The sequence below is a fragment of the Hetaerina americana genome, unplaced genomic scaffold, assembly GCF_022747635.1.
Source record: "Hetaerina americana unplaced genomic scaffold, ioHetAmer1.1.p SCAF_12, whole genome shotgun sequence".
Taxonomy (NCBI): Eukaryota; Metazoa; Arthropoda; class Insecta; order Odonata; family Calopterygidae; genus Hetaerina; species Hetaerina americana.
Genome location: NW_027286292.1, coordinates 11,903,710 through 11,920,442, shown reverse-complemented (window position 1 = coordinate 11,920,442; position 16,733 = coordinate 11,903,710). Strand labels below are relative to the sequence as shown.

At 41.0% G+C, this 16,733-nt stretch overlaps 1 protein-coding gene across 1 annotated transcript in view; it reads left to right on the top strand.

Moving 5' to 3' along the window:
• The first annotated feature begins 503 nt into the window (after window positions 1–503).
• CDase (neutral ceramidase) overlaps window positions 504–16,733 on the top strand; it is a 57,808-nt gene continuing 41,578 nt past the window's right edge. The window contains exon 1 of the mRNA XM_071582688.1: window positions 504–875. The gene's annotated coding sequence lies outside the window, so the exon portion shown is untranslated. The remainder of the gene's footprint in view (window positions 876–16,733) is intronic.

Below are 16,733 nucleotides of genomic sequence, written 5' to 3'. Positions count from 1 at the left end.
TTCGCTTTCTTTATGTGTGATATTTTGATTGAATACCAAAATGTGGAGCAACTAAAAATAGTGTCAGGGATTGTAAAGAAAAATATGCCCGAGATAGTCGCAAGTTGTCAATCACCCTATTATCCCAACAAACTCGCAGAACGGAGAGATCTTGAAATACTGCTTGCGACAAACCTTTTGCCCATTACGTCACGCCCGTCCCCAAGGCCGAACGAATAGGTTTCCGTTTTGAATCATCAAACCGGTAGGAACGGAGTGCGGGGAGGGAGGTGGCGGGGGAGGTTGGTCGACGGCGGAGGGTTCGGAGGGGGCTAGTGGGAACTTGGAGGGGAAGGGGTCTCAGCGGCGGTGCGGCCCAAGGACGCTGGTGGTCATGGGTGTGGAGGGGGAGATCACCTCCTTCCACACACATTGGAGCTCATAGGCAGAGCAAGCAGGAAGTAGGTCTCCCAGCTGACGGATCTCCTTATCTCACCCCTTACAGCTGAGAGGCCTCATATTATCACGAATGCACTCGAGGAGAGGAGCAGTCGTCGGCCGGCAGTCGTGTTAGTTCACAGGTTCTCGCGACGCCATTCCTGCTGCGGCCTTTGGGAAGTTAACCGTCAGCTGACGGAGAGACGTCCTCGAGCTGACTGGGAGCCAGCCCGGAGAGCGCCACTTGCCGCTCACTTACTTGCTTGCTCCCCTCGGGTGCTCTGTGGCTGCGGCGCAGTTGGACTAGGGTGCTCCTCGGCGCGGATTTCGAGAGACGTGATTGTGGCACCGTGAATCTGCAGTGCGTGCAGAGGTGGAGGTCTTGGGCTTGTGTGGAAAAGTCATCAACTCAGTGTATTCTTACAAGGAGCGCAGAGGGGGTTGCTGTTTTGTCCAAGGTTGGTTTGTGGTGTTTCTTGTTCACGCTGTAAAATGTCTTACCAAAATTTGATCGTGTGGGTACTCCCAGGCTCGCGGGTTATGGAATTGGAGTCAGAGGGCACATCGGATGGAAAAGAGATGCTCTCTGATCCAAATTAGCGTGGCCTCGATCTTATTAAGCGGGCAGAGTAAAATGTATTTGTCGCCTCGTTCGCAACATTTGTGTTCTCGTTCGTTGATGTTAATAGATCTGTTCAGGTAGAAAGATTTTTACGGATAGCATAGGTAAATTGGGATACTATTCCTTAATTTAGCCAAAAGAAAGGGCAGTATTCAAATTCGAGTGATGCCTTCGGACACCTCCAGGCAATGTTTTGTCTCTACTGTGTTACTTTTTAAGCAACATATTTTTCACTCAGCAGTAGAGAGAAGAGAGCTCGGAACCCTAACGCCAAACGTGTGAATGTCACCCTTCAAATTCTACCGACGGAGGTGAGCTCTTTCCTACGAATCAGTCAACCTTGGGGTTATAGGCTCGTTATTTATTGTTTGATCACGTCGGGTTTCATGCACAACAAACCGGCGCGCTGCGTTCCCATTCCATTGGTGCATTAATCTCATGCGTTTTGCTGAATTATTTTTTTTTTAATGATGACGGTAAGAAGTTGTAATCGCGTGAATACCGCATCGTGCGTTCACCCGGCGTACAATGTATGTCACGTGGAACGCAAATAACTCATAATTTGTGATTAATTAAATTTATGTGCATCAAATCTGAAATATTTATTTCCATTTACGAGATGATGTTGAAAAGTTTAAAGAAAGGACTGACTTGCCGAGAGAGAGAGGGGCAATAAAGTTTTTGCGAATTAATGACCATATACATCGCAGTAGCATTTTTTCGCTCCTTCAAAATTTACTATCACCCTAGTCTCGATGTACTACATAATATTTAGGTCCATTATTGCGGAGAACTTGTCAATTTAGCTGAGTTTATGCCGTAAGAATATTAAGGTAAGGAGGTCAGTTGTTGATGCACTACATATGATTCATCAAAGCCACATTCCATTCGATCCAGTTTGATCTCAGAGGAGCATTTATTACGTAATAATTTAGAGTAGCATGTATGTCAAGGCTCTGACATTGAAAAAGTGGTCCACCTTGGTAAAGGTAAAGGGGTAAAAATCTTCCAATAATGTCTCGGTCTTCACCCGTCTTTTTTTAAGGCTGCCAAAACGGGTCCATGTTATGAAATCCACGACCTTCCTCATGGATTGACCAGAAAAAAATAGTTTTTTTGCAGATACAGGACCTGTAAATATAAGTCGCATGCATGTTGTTTGTGGGGGTGGTTCTAGCTTAAGTCCACATTTTCTAAACAAATCATTCCTAAATTTCAATGTCTTCCAATTTCAACCTTTACGGAATAACTAAGCTTCAGTACTCAAAATGAAGATATTTTTTAATATGCATTACACATGAAAAGTCGGAGAGTCACCTTTCTAATCTTGACTCGGGAGTGACTTGCGCGTGGTCTTTTAACGGATTCCGATTGGTTGAATTCATAAAGGCTAATAAGCTCCGCATAAAGACGTCTAAAATATGAATTGCTTATTTTCCATGTACATATTATAAGTGCGAGGAGATAGGAGGGCGATAAAGAGAAATATGACTACAGCGTTTCTCGTTCTGAATTTCCCCATTAATTGGCGAGGCATTTAATGAGGGGCGATTTTTGATTTCTCCTCCAATTTCTCTATTCCCGCTCATTATGTCTTTAAACTTGAGCCAATTCTCCCGTATTATCTCGATAGAAGATCGCGTGGAATTATAGTCCAAACTCGCAATGCATTTTGAGTGGAACGCTCTTCTCTTGACCGTGGCAGATCATTCGTCTTTTCCGATGGGTATTATCTTGCAAGACTGAACACTGTCGTATTTTAATAATTTGGAAAACATTAGAAATTTAACTTTCTTGAGGGTAACCAAATTAAAGGTTATAGTATGATTCCTTCATTAAAGGTACTGAATTTTTTGTCGAAAAATAAATATTGCGATGGATAATTAATGTTGATGTCGAGTGCGGCATGGGAAAAAATTTGTTTTGCCGTTGATAGGTATCACCTATCACTGCCATGTGTGACTGCTTTTACTGTAAATCTGTCCAAAATTTCACTTTATCAAGTTTTTCTCAAGATAGAACATAATGGTAACTCTCAGTTAATGTCGATGTGACAACAAAGAAGGAAATAAAGTCGGAAAAAATTTGTCATAAATTGTTAGTGTCATTGACTAACTTCTAACATCTTCCTAGAATTGTCGCATAACATTTCGTCGATGAATTATTTCATTGGAAATGAATTTGAAGTCCGAGGATTTAAAACCAAGTTGAATATAATACAGTACGTGGCGTCCATGATTTAATATGACCTGGCACACGAAATTGTCGATAATTTCGAGAGATATGATTTCTGCTACTGATTCGTTACCATAAACCGGTTGCACTTCTTTTTTAAAACAGGATTAAAATTCCATCAGCTAGCGATACCGTTCACTTAGCTTATCTGCGAGTTCCTCTCCGTCATAAACAGCTCGCTCTCAGGCTGACAGGAAAACTGTGGTTGCCCAGCTTCGTTAGTATGTGTTAATGCTTGAGTCATTGTAACAATGAAAATAGGGGCACAAAATTCACACAACATTCAGGATATATTGGCTAGTTAAGTGCTATGTTGAATTTCCGGAGAAAGTTTTCTGTGCAATTTCGATTTATGCAGCTTGGGGAACCTCCCCGAGGAATTAAAACAAAATTAGCTCACTCTCTTCATTGTATGTTCAAGAGATGGCTTGGAAAATAACTACAATTTAATCACCTATTAAAGGAGCAATTAGAATAGGACTAGGGGACAATGGTGTGCATAATATAAATGTTCAGTAAACATATACATCCAAGATTTCAGTTAGAAATATGTTACAAGGATATCGGTAAACTACGCACTTGTAACTGTGCAATACGATTTTAACTATTAAAAGAAATCTTCTTTGCAAAAGATAAAGATTCAGTGTTACTTTGAAAACTTCCGCGACGTCTAGTTGGCAGTTTCATCCTGCACGTCTTGGAGGTATCTTCAGGTCTGAGTGAGCCTGAAGAAACCTTCAGGAGTGAGGGTGAAACAGTCATTAAAGCAATCGATACGGCGGAAGTAGCCGAAAGTGGAATAAAATCTACATGAATTTAAATTAATGGTTTTTTAAAGTGGAAATATTTAAATCTTATGAAAATAATGCAGCCATTTTCATATCCAAAATATCTCTGCCAATAAATTAAAAAGTGCCCTTAAACTGTTCCACCATGTTACGCCTGAAACTGTGTCATTAAAAATGACACAGTTTGTAATTTTTTTTTATTACGACCTAGGTTTCGTTACGGCGTAACATCTTCAAATGAAAATGAATTTGTAATTCCACAGTATTTTATAAAGGCGCGACCCGGGTTTCGACGTTCCACGTAATCTTTATGGAATTACAAAGTCGCAGAGTTTCATTGCAAAATTAATCGATTCCATAAAGTCACGCCTCAAAGAGCGATTTAATTCAGGAATGCAAGATGTGACCACATAAAGTACAAAGTCACCCGATTTCTCTGTTTCGCTCGAGTGGTGCCGGCCGAAAGGCCTAACGGAGTCATAACCATCTCTGCCATAGTGAAATAATAGCATTGGAAACGAGTAACAATCTGGCCGTCCCTTCCACCCCCCCCCACTCAATACTCTCGTAGAACGTGGACAGATATGAAATTGTGATTAGGTTCTTATGATTAATGCGGTCAATATGACAATGGCACTGGCTCTTAATACGAGTGGAAGTCGAGATGACTGCCTCGCGCAGGAAAAAGCAAGGGAGCACCAGTTGACTTGACTACACTGCGGACCGGCACCAGTGCCACGAAATGGCCTATTTTAATGGCATCCGCCCATTTAGAGAGAGAAGCCAGATTCTGAAGCCTCCCCGCGGGTCATAACATTTTTTTAATTAAACCATCTAATTGAACCTGTCAACCAAGTATATATTAGCGAGTCATCTATTCTTCTCAAATTTCCGCCTACTGGCATTCACGTTATTAAATATCTTACCGTATATTTTCCTAATTTATCGGAAAATAATTCTTTGTTTTAGGACTTACCTCATGTTTACTCCATACTTAATAATGTTCCCACATCATGAAGGATTTTTTCCTCGTAAAAATCTACTCTTTACCCACTATAATTCACATACACAATCGAAATTTTTGCGTTGAAAACTTCCAGTTAAATAGGTTCGGCAAAAGTAATCAGTGCAAATCAATTTAATATTAAAAGACACTTCTGGAGAATTAAATGCTTATGCTAAGGGAATTTATTGAAACGGTAATGGCAGCGCAAGTGCACTTGCTGGATCTGCAACGTTTGATAGCAGTTTTCAAGCCACGTAACATCTGGCGGTGGAACTCAGACCTCATAGCCATAAGTTAGACAGCTCTTACTGCAATCAATGTTTATTATTATCCTTCGGCGTACCCAAGGGCCTCTTACCCCGAGAGTGCACCCAAGTTGGACCCCAAGTAGCCCTCTTTTCAGCCGACAAGTAGCATGCTGACAGGAGCGCACTTCCTCGTGATTTCCGGGGGAGGGTAAGTGAAGTTTCGTTAGCGTAAATGGGTAAAAATTCTGCACTCACAAACGCGTTAATTTACGAAGTTTCATTTTAATTAATGACGGGCAGACCGTCATCTTCAAATTCAGCCTGCCCGTTTAAGCGTCAGACCTATTTGTGCCTCATCAAATCTAAAAGGCTGATTGTATGTAATGGCTTGGAACTTACTGTTTTTAGGATTTCTTTCATACTCCCCCTTCTTTCCAAATCCTTGCATTTCATCTATATTCATCAAGAGTTTAAAACATATCTTTGTCCCTAAGACATTGAAAGTTGTTCGAATTTAGCATCTCTTCGACTGCATTCACCCTAGGCTTTCTCAGTCGTCCTCTTGCTCTCAAACCAATATACTCTACTGTTATATGTAACTCTTGTCTGATTCTGCCAGCGTCCATTATCTCAGCGTAACCAAGCCAATGGGGCGCATATATTTCACACCTGTCCATTGTCGGAGTGTCCAATCCACATTCTTTCATATCACACTCATTCCTCTCTCTTTTAAGAATCTTGTTTATTTTACCGAAAAAGTTTTCTTTCTTTTTCGTAAGCTATGAAAGATACGGTATGCAAGGTTAGAAGGCTTTGCAGAGTCGCGTGCTTTAATTATCAGCTGACGGTCATCGTATATCACCAGTCAAATACAGCCTGTTTTCACCAGTATACCACAATCGAAACTAAAACTAAGTAATTACGCGTCAATTTCCCGCTTCCACTATTCGAAGAAAGTTTACGCTGTATGCTGTGTCACTATTTAATAATATCCTAGTTCTGACACCAATTTTTAATATAATCAATAGGTTACCACAATTTTCATTGCATATTTTAAAAATACCGTACCATGGGAACATTGCCGTGGTATGTTATCTTGCATGTTATCGCAGTGAAGGCCTCTCACTTGATCCTCAAGGCTATAAGGTTGGGATATTGCTGCAATAATCGGCCCCTCCCAGCCTTGGATCCGCCGCTATGTGGTGGTGGACGTCCAACGGCGAGAGAATTCGGTTCTCACTCGATCACGGAAAACACAATAAAACTGATGCCGTCATGCAATTTCCTGAGTGCAAGATTAAAGTGGGAAAACAAGCAGAACATTGAAAGTCTGCTCAATTTTCTCCCTCATTCGAATGAGTGATTTCACACTAGGCTATTTTCATCCGGCACTACTAGAGTCGAATCATTAGATATATGTGAGAAAAGAGTAATTTATGCAAAAGGTGGAAAAAGTTGCGGGCAAATGAGGTGAAAGGTACAGGCATACGAGGTCATCAAGTCCAGTCCCAAATATGAAGTCCAAAAATGGGCATTGACTCCGATAGTCGTATGATTAATAGTTTTACGGCTATTGGAGTATACGCCTATATTATTGGACTTTGTTTTTGTTAAAAGACCGTAACAGGCAGTAACTCATAATTAGTAAGTAGTCGCGGAAGTAACAGAAGATCGTGCACGGAGAAATGTGTGAATGCAACAGAGAAGAGAGGTGTATGCAAGAATGCAGTAGTATACGTAGAAGAATTAGAGAAGACGTTTCTGCCTATGACCCAAGATCAGGTCTTTTCTCGACGTCGCCTAACCCGAAAGGGAACTGCGAAAGAGGAATATATGCACGTATGTAGTTCTTCCCTGCACTACTCAAAACAGTCTTCTTAGTGGTGACGATTCGGGAAACAGATAACGCAAAAGCAAAAAACACAATATACATCAAAGTGCTCGAAAGTATGCAAGGGAGGATGCCAAATCTTGGGTGGTTCCCAAGCCATGGGAATCCTTTTATGTACTTGAATGTGATTCCGAAGGAATGTGAATTCGGTGTCATAAATTTTAAGTGCCAGAATGTAAGCCAATTGAAATCCTTGTCAGAGTCGTTTGAGTAAGAGGACTTCAACTTTGTTCGGGGTTATATGGTGAAAATAAAATCACCGTGTCAGGCGTTGCATTTGTGGAGGACTAGTTTTCATTCGTCTATTTGCGTTAAATCATCACACAAATGATTTTTTACTCCCACGGCAGTACGCTACGGGTGCCAACCTGCGATCTTTTAAGTCAACGAACGATGTCAGCCTGTACTTAAGCTTTTCGAAAGTCAAGGTTGAATGCCACAAACGAGGAACTAGATGCTATTCAACGTAGGTGGAGGCACGAATAACCCTCAGTTGACTGACTCCTCGATCATTCTTTTACCTTGAGCCTTTTTATTGTTTTTTTTTCTCCCTTCCTTGACTGGCGCAAACAACGCATCTCGCTCTACCGAGGCCTCGGAGTGAGCCCGACCGATCATAACGGTTACATGAATTAGTATTCCCTCCGGATCCTCGCCGAGGCAGGGGACACCTCCATCCTAGGAGCACGTCGCCGCCGGACGAATTCGCCTGCTGGTCGCGAGGCCGCGCGTCCGTCCGGTGCCAAACCCGCGGGCTCAGGGATGCAGAATACTCGAGGCGCTCATTGTGTGCACGATTAGACGGTGTTCCAGCTCCAATCTAGGAGTTAAGCTTGTTGGGATGTCCGGGAAGTTCGAGAAATAGGAAATAAAAGAAGAGACAGTAAAAACAAGGACTGAAGAATTATTGCGTACCTTAAGCAGTATGATAAGGAAGAATAAAGGATTTTTCACCACAAGCATACCCCGCGAGGTTTACGCAGGCGTAAACAGTCACTTGAGATTCGGGAGTTTCTCTGTGTGATTAGAGGTTAGTGATGGACCTCACGTGTTCGGACCACTGGCCTTCTTGAGGGAGCAGGATGCAGGGCCATTAGTCTCTTAGCCAGAATTTCCATCCGGTTTCCCTGCGAGACAACGGTCGCTCGTTCGAGGCGGAAGACAGAATTAATTGTTCGACCCACGTCAATGCGACTGCCGACGGAGAATGCTCCGTGAGGCGAGGGTTCGTACATCCGAATTCCCTTCTCGGACCCGGTGCCCACTTCGAAAACGAAAAGGCAGTTTGCCACACGTGCGGCCACCCGAGTCGACGACGGGTCGATGGGTGTTCACAGGAAGAGACGCGCACTTTTAGAATTTCATAACCACAAATCTAGTAGTAGTTTTGAGGGGAGGCGACCGACAGCTAAGGTCATTTGCGCCATAGGGGAAGGACAGGAAAGGATGAAGGGTGGAGAGAAACCCGGCGTCGGCATTAGCCTACTCTTTACGAAAGGCGCCAAGGGGTCCACGGCTTAACGTCCCATCCGACGGACGGCGTACTCACTCAAAGTGCCCTCCACAAAGCACCTCAAGTAGGGATCGAGATACCTCTGAAAAATATTCAACACCGCCGGGATTTGAACCCGCGCCCTCAGGGTGGGAAGCCAGTACGTTAGCCCCCGCACCATCTCGATCCCCCACAAATCTAGTATTAAATAGTGTGACAGAGCCTCACGATACACGCTCAGTATATGCTACTCAGATACGATGTCCCGGTTTAATGTCATTGATGTGGATGAGGAATGAATGGGGTCTCATCACGCTCCTTGGGGGATGCCAGAGGCTACTTTCACAAAATTGGAACCACTTCCATCAGCCATTACTTTTTTCTGCCTTTGGAAAAGAAATAGCAAACTCAGTTTACTATGTTTTCTTTAATTGTAACCATTTCAGTTTTGAAAAGTTCTTTTATTAGGAAATAGTATTTTTTAAACCAAGATATCACGCCTTATTGTATTTGCCTGATTTAGGATGTATTTGGCCAATTCATCTATCTTCATTTCGCAGAATTACACGGCATGAAACCGTTTCGGTTTTCATGGTGAAAAATTCTGTCGAAGAAGTGCGCAATGTTTTTATTGCATTCGATTAGATGTATTCGATTATGTGGGCAATTTGTGGCATGCATGTTTAAGTGGCGTGCGGGAATGTTTTCGGATTTTTATAATTATCTGTAAATTTCGAAGTATTTCATAAAATTCATATAGTGATTTTGTTTGATCTAACCGGAGTTGTTAGAGGAGTGTTTTATTCGGCTGATTGCGTAAAGGTAATACTGATATAAGCGTATATGTGGGGAACGAACTTAAAACATTATCGTAAAAACAGTTAAAAGTAAGTTAATAAAAAATGAACTTAAGAGTATCGTCAGTAGAATCGATTTGATCATTAGGGAACCTGGAGCATGCGTATTCCAACAATAAAAATGACCCGGGGCATACTATACTGCAGCATACTATATAGTATGCTGCAGTCAGATTCCATTTTTTGTGTCCTGGTGGCGATTTCCGGCAGGGAAAAGTTTCATTTGAGAGGGTTCCACGTACAGTTATGTGGTTTGTACAACATTTTCGAGGCAAAATAAAAATTTGTAATACTGTGCTTGGAAATCTGGGCCATCAATACGAAGGCTATCAAGAATGCTTTCTTAACTTACGTTTCGGCCTAGCGTGGCGGTGGGTATGGCTCGAGTCACCATCTTGGTGTCTAAACGTCCCTACACTCAGTACGCATCCTGCTGTGTTAGCATGCAGACTGTGATTTTTCTACGTTGCTCACTGCAAACAGTTAAAATATGCACTGCATTGGAAAATCCCGCGAGTTGCCAACGAAGGCTTTTCAGAAAGTAACTAACGTTTTTGAAATAAAATATGAGCTTAGTCACATGAAAAATTTTATTAAATGCACTTAAAAGACACATTTTTAAACTATTGTCCTTCATAGTTGCGATTAAAATTGAGGCATTTATCATCAAGATACACAAGCTTTTCAATTCTGCCTTTGAAGAAATCTGCCGCCTTACCTTTTCATCACTTGTCACACCAGAATTCAATTCTGCGTCACTGTCAAACGCTGTGTTGCAAGCCCCGTCTACTGAGAGAACCGTAATCGTAAATCGGCGATTTTCAGGAATTTCTTCGTTGATTTTCACCGTCAGTTCATCTGCCACAAGGCTAGGCTGACCTTAGCGGTCCTCGTCGTGAATAATTTTGCGGACATTTTTAAACTGAATGAGCCACTGCCTCACTCCGTCTTCACTCATTATTTCCATCTCCGTACACTTCACAAAGTTGCCTATGAATTTCAGTTGGCTTGTGACATTTTCCCAGTAAAATCCTATTCACAGATCGCACTTCACATCTCGCGGGATTTTCTATTACAGCGAACATTTATATAGTTTGCAATGAGAAAAGTAGAAGAATCACTGTCTGGACGCTATCACAGCAAGATGCGTACTGAGTGTAGGAATCAAGATGTAGACACCAAGCTCTAGCCCTACCCACCGCCACGCTAGGTCGAAAACTTAGTTACTTTCCAATTAGTCCTCGCAAATACGGAAAAGATTGAACGCTAGATTGAAATTTTAGGTAACTTGAGGGAGAGTGGGTTCAGTCTTCATTCCTTTAGTTCCTTCTATGATTCATATTCGGACTATTATTTACCTAATCCATTCCATCAAACACTATTAAGTGGCTATGATAGTTAGGGAGCATGTGGATTAAAAATTCGTCCATTCCTAACACAAGCCATAGTGGAAGGATTGGTGGACGGTAACGGATTTAAATCCTGCCTCGGGCTAAGCGGATTTGGATGTCCGTAGGTTTCTGAGCAAACGCTGGGATATGACTTCGACTGTCTTGAAACTCACAAACTCTCATACAGTTGAGACTAATATATGATCTTTAGGTTCTAAACGATTTAAGGAATAAAAACAGTGAATCGATGAGTATGTACTGAAAATGAATCATTAATGGATGTGCCCGCCTCATAAGTCTTCTCATCGTTTGATATATTTCTACTCTGCTCAAAAAGGCGTGATAGTTGAATAATACATTGGTGTAGGTGATAGTCGCATTGATTTTTTATTGCAATGAAAGTCAAAGGGGAAACCATTGGGCAATAATTAACGGTTATTTAAGTGTCATTCCGCTATGTTTGTTCGCTTTAGCTCTAATTTTTGATGCCGTTATTCCAGTATCTTAGCAACCTGGCTCATAATAATTACATTAGTCATGAAAACTATATGATTATATTCAAAATTATTTTTATGCGAGATAAATGCTCAAAGGTACATGCCTATGACTATCCTACCTACGCGCAAATCGCTCTTATAAATGATTTCACTTTAAAATATTTTTATTAAAGTTACTACGATAATCACTGATGTTATTGATGGTCATACATATCTTCTTGCGACGATAAGGAATTACTAATAACTGACAGTGACCCCCAAGAAAAGGGTCCCAGGTTCAGACGCACTGAAACTCGACTGGCGAAACTTATGGTCGATATTATCTGCGATGTGTGCTGTTTCCTAAATGAATGCACTTATGTAGATAGCAAGAGGTTAATGCTTTCGAGTGAAATGGAATTTTACCATCAGCCACGTGACTGTTTTCACAAATAAAGAAGCTGAAATGATATCCCCGCCGATATCCATGGGATGTCGTCATCAATCACCTTTGTCCGCTATCAGCTATAATTCAAATCCGAATAAGTGGAAGTAAACAACGTTGATGTGCGATTACATGCAGTCTAAGGTCATAGAGTTAGAGGAAAAAGAATGGCATGAATATGAGTGTGTTTTTCTCGCGTTCAATGATCCGTTGTCATTCGTCAATAATTATCAACGAATAATGCAATACAAGCAATCCATTTAGCTCTCCGTGGACAACAAAATATGAAACCTATTACGAAAGCTATGACCTTCAGGTTTTGTGGTATATTTAACTTCGATGAGCGACTCGCATTAATATAAATCCATGGAACTTAACACGGCTCCTAACATCTCTTGTGCAGAATTCACGATCAAAAGCCATTCTTAATCATTTCAAGAGTTTTTTGCCCAAAAGTATTTGTACAGTCCTTAGTGATTCTCCATCGTATTTCAACAGCGGCAGATAATCACCATCTCCAAAAAAACCTGTAGGTATTGCATTTTGTGGTACACACACCTGAGGCTGTTCGACACAATCCTGATGCTAGTCAATCCTCATTCCACAACTTTGGCGAAAAAACTTGAGGTAAACTTTTGGCAATTCCTCTCGGATCTTCTACATCTATCCGACGTTCCGATGCTCGACTTTTTCATCGTCCTCGTGGCAAGAAAGGCAGGAAGGGGAGGGCAACAAGGGTAGGAATCATTCTTCACCTGAAGAAGATACCCTATTCGGGTAGCGAAGCGTCAGCCAGAATGGGCACTCTTATCTGGCGGAAGAGGAATTTCTACACACTACATATACGCCGGGAAAGCCCCAGATCTTATGTTTACTTCAGGTAAACTTGTCATTTTCTCTTTTGTGTAATCTTGATTCTTTTCATGGCTAAGTAATGTAGCATGATGCACGTATTTCATGTTAGTCTTTTAAGTTCATTGATAGAAAATTTCCTTCAGCGTCCAGAGAGAGTAAGTGGAAGGTGAATAGGACCTAGTTTTGCATTTCCTAGATCACAGAAGTCCTAGCGATCGTCAACCACTCGACTTTCACAATGAGTAAAGTAAATACATTAATTAAAAAATGATAAAATAGTGTTAATTAAATATTAATTTAAATGTAAATAAAAATTCACTGACTGGTAAATATGTTCGAATGAACTGAACACTATATATTTTCTTTATGATACTTTTATTTTATTTCATCTAGTCATCATTCAACATTAGTTATTATCGAGCAAGCAATATACCATCTCGAGAATAGGTGTAATAGAAAAAATATCATTTGTATGAGGATAGGGTCAAGGCATAGAGTAAATAAATATATCCTTACCCTGACCCCAAACTTTGAAGTTTTGAAGGGAAAATCCAACTGGCTCTCATTCCGATTACTGCTGCAATTTTAAAACATCCAAAGAATTTAACGAACGCTTGTTCAGTATACATACCTTTCGGCAATGGTCACCCTTTATTAGCGGGAGAAACGGTTGGGTAAGGAATATATGAATGTATGATGGATAGAAAACCTTGCCATATTACTGATATCGTGTATGAATTTTCATTGCTGTGGGAAATGGAACTCAAGTTATTTCTCATTCCTCTGCATAACTCGTATAAAATATCAAGAAGACTACCTGCAAGAACGACTTTACAAAATCACCTTAATTCTTGCCATTAAAACTTAAGGGACAACTCTTTTAAAGTGAAAACAGTTATAAACATAATTTTCGCGAGTGTGAGTTGGGGAATAGACAAAAAATTACGTTCATGCTTAAAAAGGTTTAATATACGAGAAGTTACATTTTTTAATTGGTAATCATAATTAATTAATAATATAATTAATGAAATAATTGTTATATCGGCAAACAAAATAATCAATGCAAATTTCAAATGCTTGGACTCAAATAGGTCTATGAAAATCTAATATGACTTAAAGTTAGTAAGTGGTGGATGGGTAATAGTTAATTTGATAATAAGGTAATGATTACCCATTATAAAACTGAAACTAATAATACACATGAAAACCGTTTCCAAACTAGCAAAAAATTCATAGGGAAAATTATGCTGAACTCCCTGTATCCATTCCGCTGCACTCTAGTTCCTGCAAAATTCCAGTGGGTTTAATGAGGCTCAAATACTGGAATAATGACAGTGAATGTGTCATCCAGGGGGAATGAATCCATTCGGGCGCGATTTGAAAACCTTTCGCGTCGCCGCGGAGGCCATCACAGTATCAGAGGGACAATGGACGAAGAGTCAATTGTACTAAGAGTATTACCTGAGCATATAATCACTGCACAGTGATTTTCAAGTTCAGTTTTGTTCTGGAGTATTATGTGCTTACTTAATGGCACATCGCAGTTGAAATATTCCTGCCGGTGTATTTAGTAGCCTCGATTTGAAAAATATCTTATCTTTGGTGCAGCCTCTACTAAAAGTGGCACGTTCCATTAGAGTATTCGATGAAATAAGTCGTAGAAATATGCGATTTCATGAAACTTATAAAATTAACTCAAAAAACTTCTAACATATTCCCTTCGTAATTATTAATCGGGTGAATTATCGCGGGTGATTTCTGATATCCCCTAGGTAGGCATTAAGTTGTTAAAAATATCACAATTGCTCATTGCATTCAAAAACTTGGGGTGATGACCGGTTTTTTTTAAACACTGAAATGCTCATACGATTCGAGATGTATCAAAGCGGAGGAAATATTCTTTTATGAATCGGAGTTCAGGCATACAAAGAGATATGTGATTTCCTTTAGGTCATCGCACGAAGACACAATAGGAAATATAATTTACCTAATCAGGCACTTCATGTTTCTCATCAAGAAATTACTAATGCAGAGCGACCTGCTCCAACCAGATGACGCTAAAAATATAATTGCAGCCGTCAGATGTTGGTAACCAATATGCAAGGAACCTTGAATGGCAACACAAAAAGTGTTGAAAGAAAATCCGGTCATTTCTGGATTGATTGTATGCTAAGAGATTGCGAGATGCTATCTCGTGTGAGAGTTTTTTAATGGTAGCGATGTGTCAATTCTCATTATTATCCCATTTATAAACGATAACCCCACCGTTTTATACAGTTTGGAAGGCCTAATTATTTCGAATAAGGAAGGAAGGGTCCCTAGTCCTAATTTAGACTGTGCCTGTGAACAGCTCGAAAGGAAACCCGACTAGCGGTTTCCTGTGAGCCATTAACTATGAGCTGAAGGCAGCAAAGGGAATGTCTTTCCTCACATACACTGTGTGTGTATTTCGGTGTCAGGGCTCGAGATATAACCGTCACCTATCAAAATACTTAGAGTTGACATTTTTTTACGTAAATGGTTGTCTTTAGAGGGCGTTAAACGAGGTGACTGCTCATAGTGAAATTCAACCTCGGCATTCCTTAGGGAACGACCGTTAGTCCTTAAATATCTGCCCCTTTCTCTCGACATCGTCTCCAAGAAAGATTTCCCTTGCAGAGGAAATGAAAATGAAATACTCCCTAACACCTCAGGCCTCGGGTGTTTATGCGTGTATATATGTGTATATGGGTCGCGGTAGTCCAGGGGGCACATTGTTGGACTACTGACCGGAGGGTCCCGGGTTCGATTCCCGGGCAAGGCAATCTGGGCACCTGCAGCTCCACCCAAGCTATGTGATTTTTCGGGTACCAGGTCTTCCTGGGAGGTATTTGCCTGTTTCGTAGATTTCGAAAAAGCGTTTGATAGAGTGAATTGGGAAAACTAATGAGTATATTGAAGAAAATAGGAATAGATTGGAGGGAAAGGAAGCTAATCCTCAACCTGTACGTGTCTCAGACTGCTCAGGTACGAGGTGGGAACGGGGAGTCCGGATGGGCAGTGTTAGGAAGAGGTGTAAGGCAGGGTTGCCCATTATCACCGTTGCTGTTCAACCTGTATGTAGAAGAAATGATTAAAGAGGCATGGGATGAACTGGAGGTAGGAATGAAAGTGGGCGGGGAATTCATAAAATCAGTTAGGTTCGCTGATGACCAAGCTTTAGTTTGTCAGTCAGCCAAAGGGCTGCAAGCATTGCTGAGTGAATTGGAAACTCAGTGCGACAGGTATGGGATGAGAATCAATATTAATAAAACAAAGGTTATGCGATTTTCTAGAAAGAAAAAGGCTAAGCTAAACATTAAAATAGAAGGGCAAAAACTAGAGCAGGTAGAACAGTTTACGTATCTCGGAAGTGTTTTGGACCAACACGGTCGAAGTAGTAGGGACGTAAGGAGAAGAATTGCGCTAGGCAAAGAGTCTTTTACAAGGAGGAGGGATTTGATGACAGGGACGTTGAGTAAGGATATTAAGAAAAGACTCGTAAAAACTTTAATTTGGAGCGTAGCTATGTACGGCGCGGAAACGTGGTCATTGAAGCAGGAGGATGGACGTAGATTTTAGGCTTTTGAAATGTGGGTGTGTAGAAGGATGGGGAAGGTGAAATGGACCGAGAAGAAAACAAATGGGGAAGTACCTGGTATGGTGGGCGAAGAGAGGGGTTTGTTGGGAGAAATCCTATGGAGGCAGGAAAAATGGATGAAGGGGGTATTGACCGGCAGTGGGATGTTGAAGACTGTAATAGAGGGGAGAATGTTAGGCAAACGAGGAAAAGGAACAGGATAGGGATGTTGGACGGGATGAACGGAGGAAGGAAGTCCTCAGAGATGAAGAGGGACCTGATGTAGTGTAGGATGCTGGATTTCGTTTTTTGTTAGGAGTCACAAAATATTTATTTCTTAGCTGTGTCCATCCAAAAAGCTACCTTAACCGGTAGATTACCAAATTATATATATATATATATATATATATAT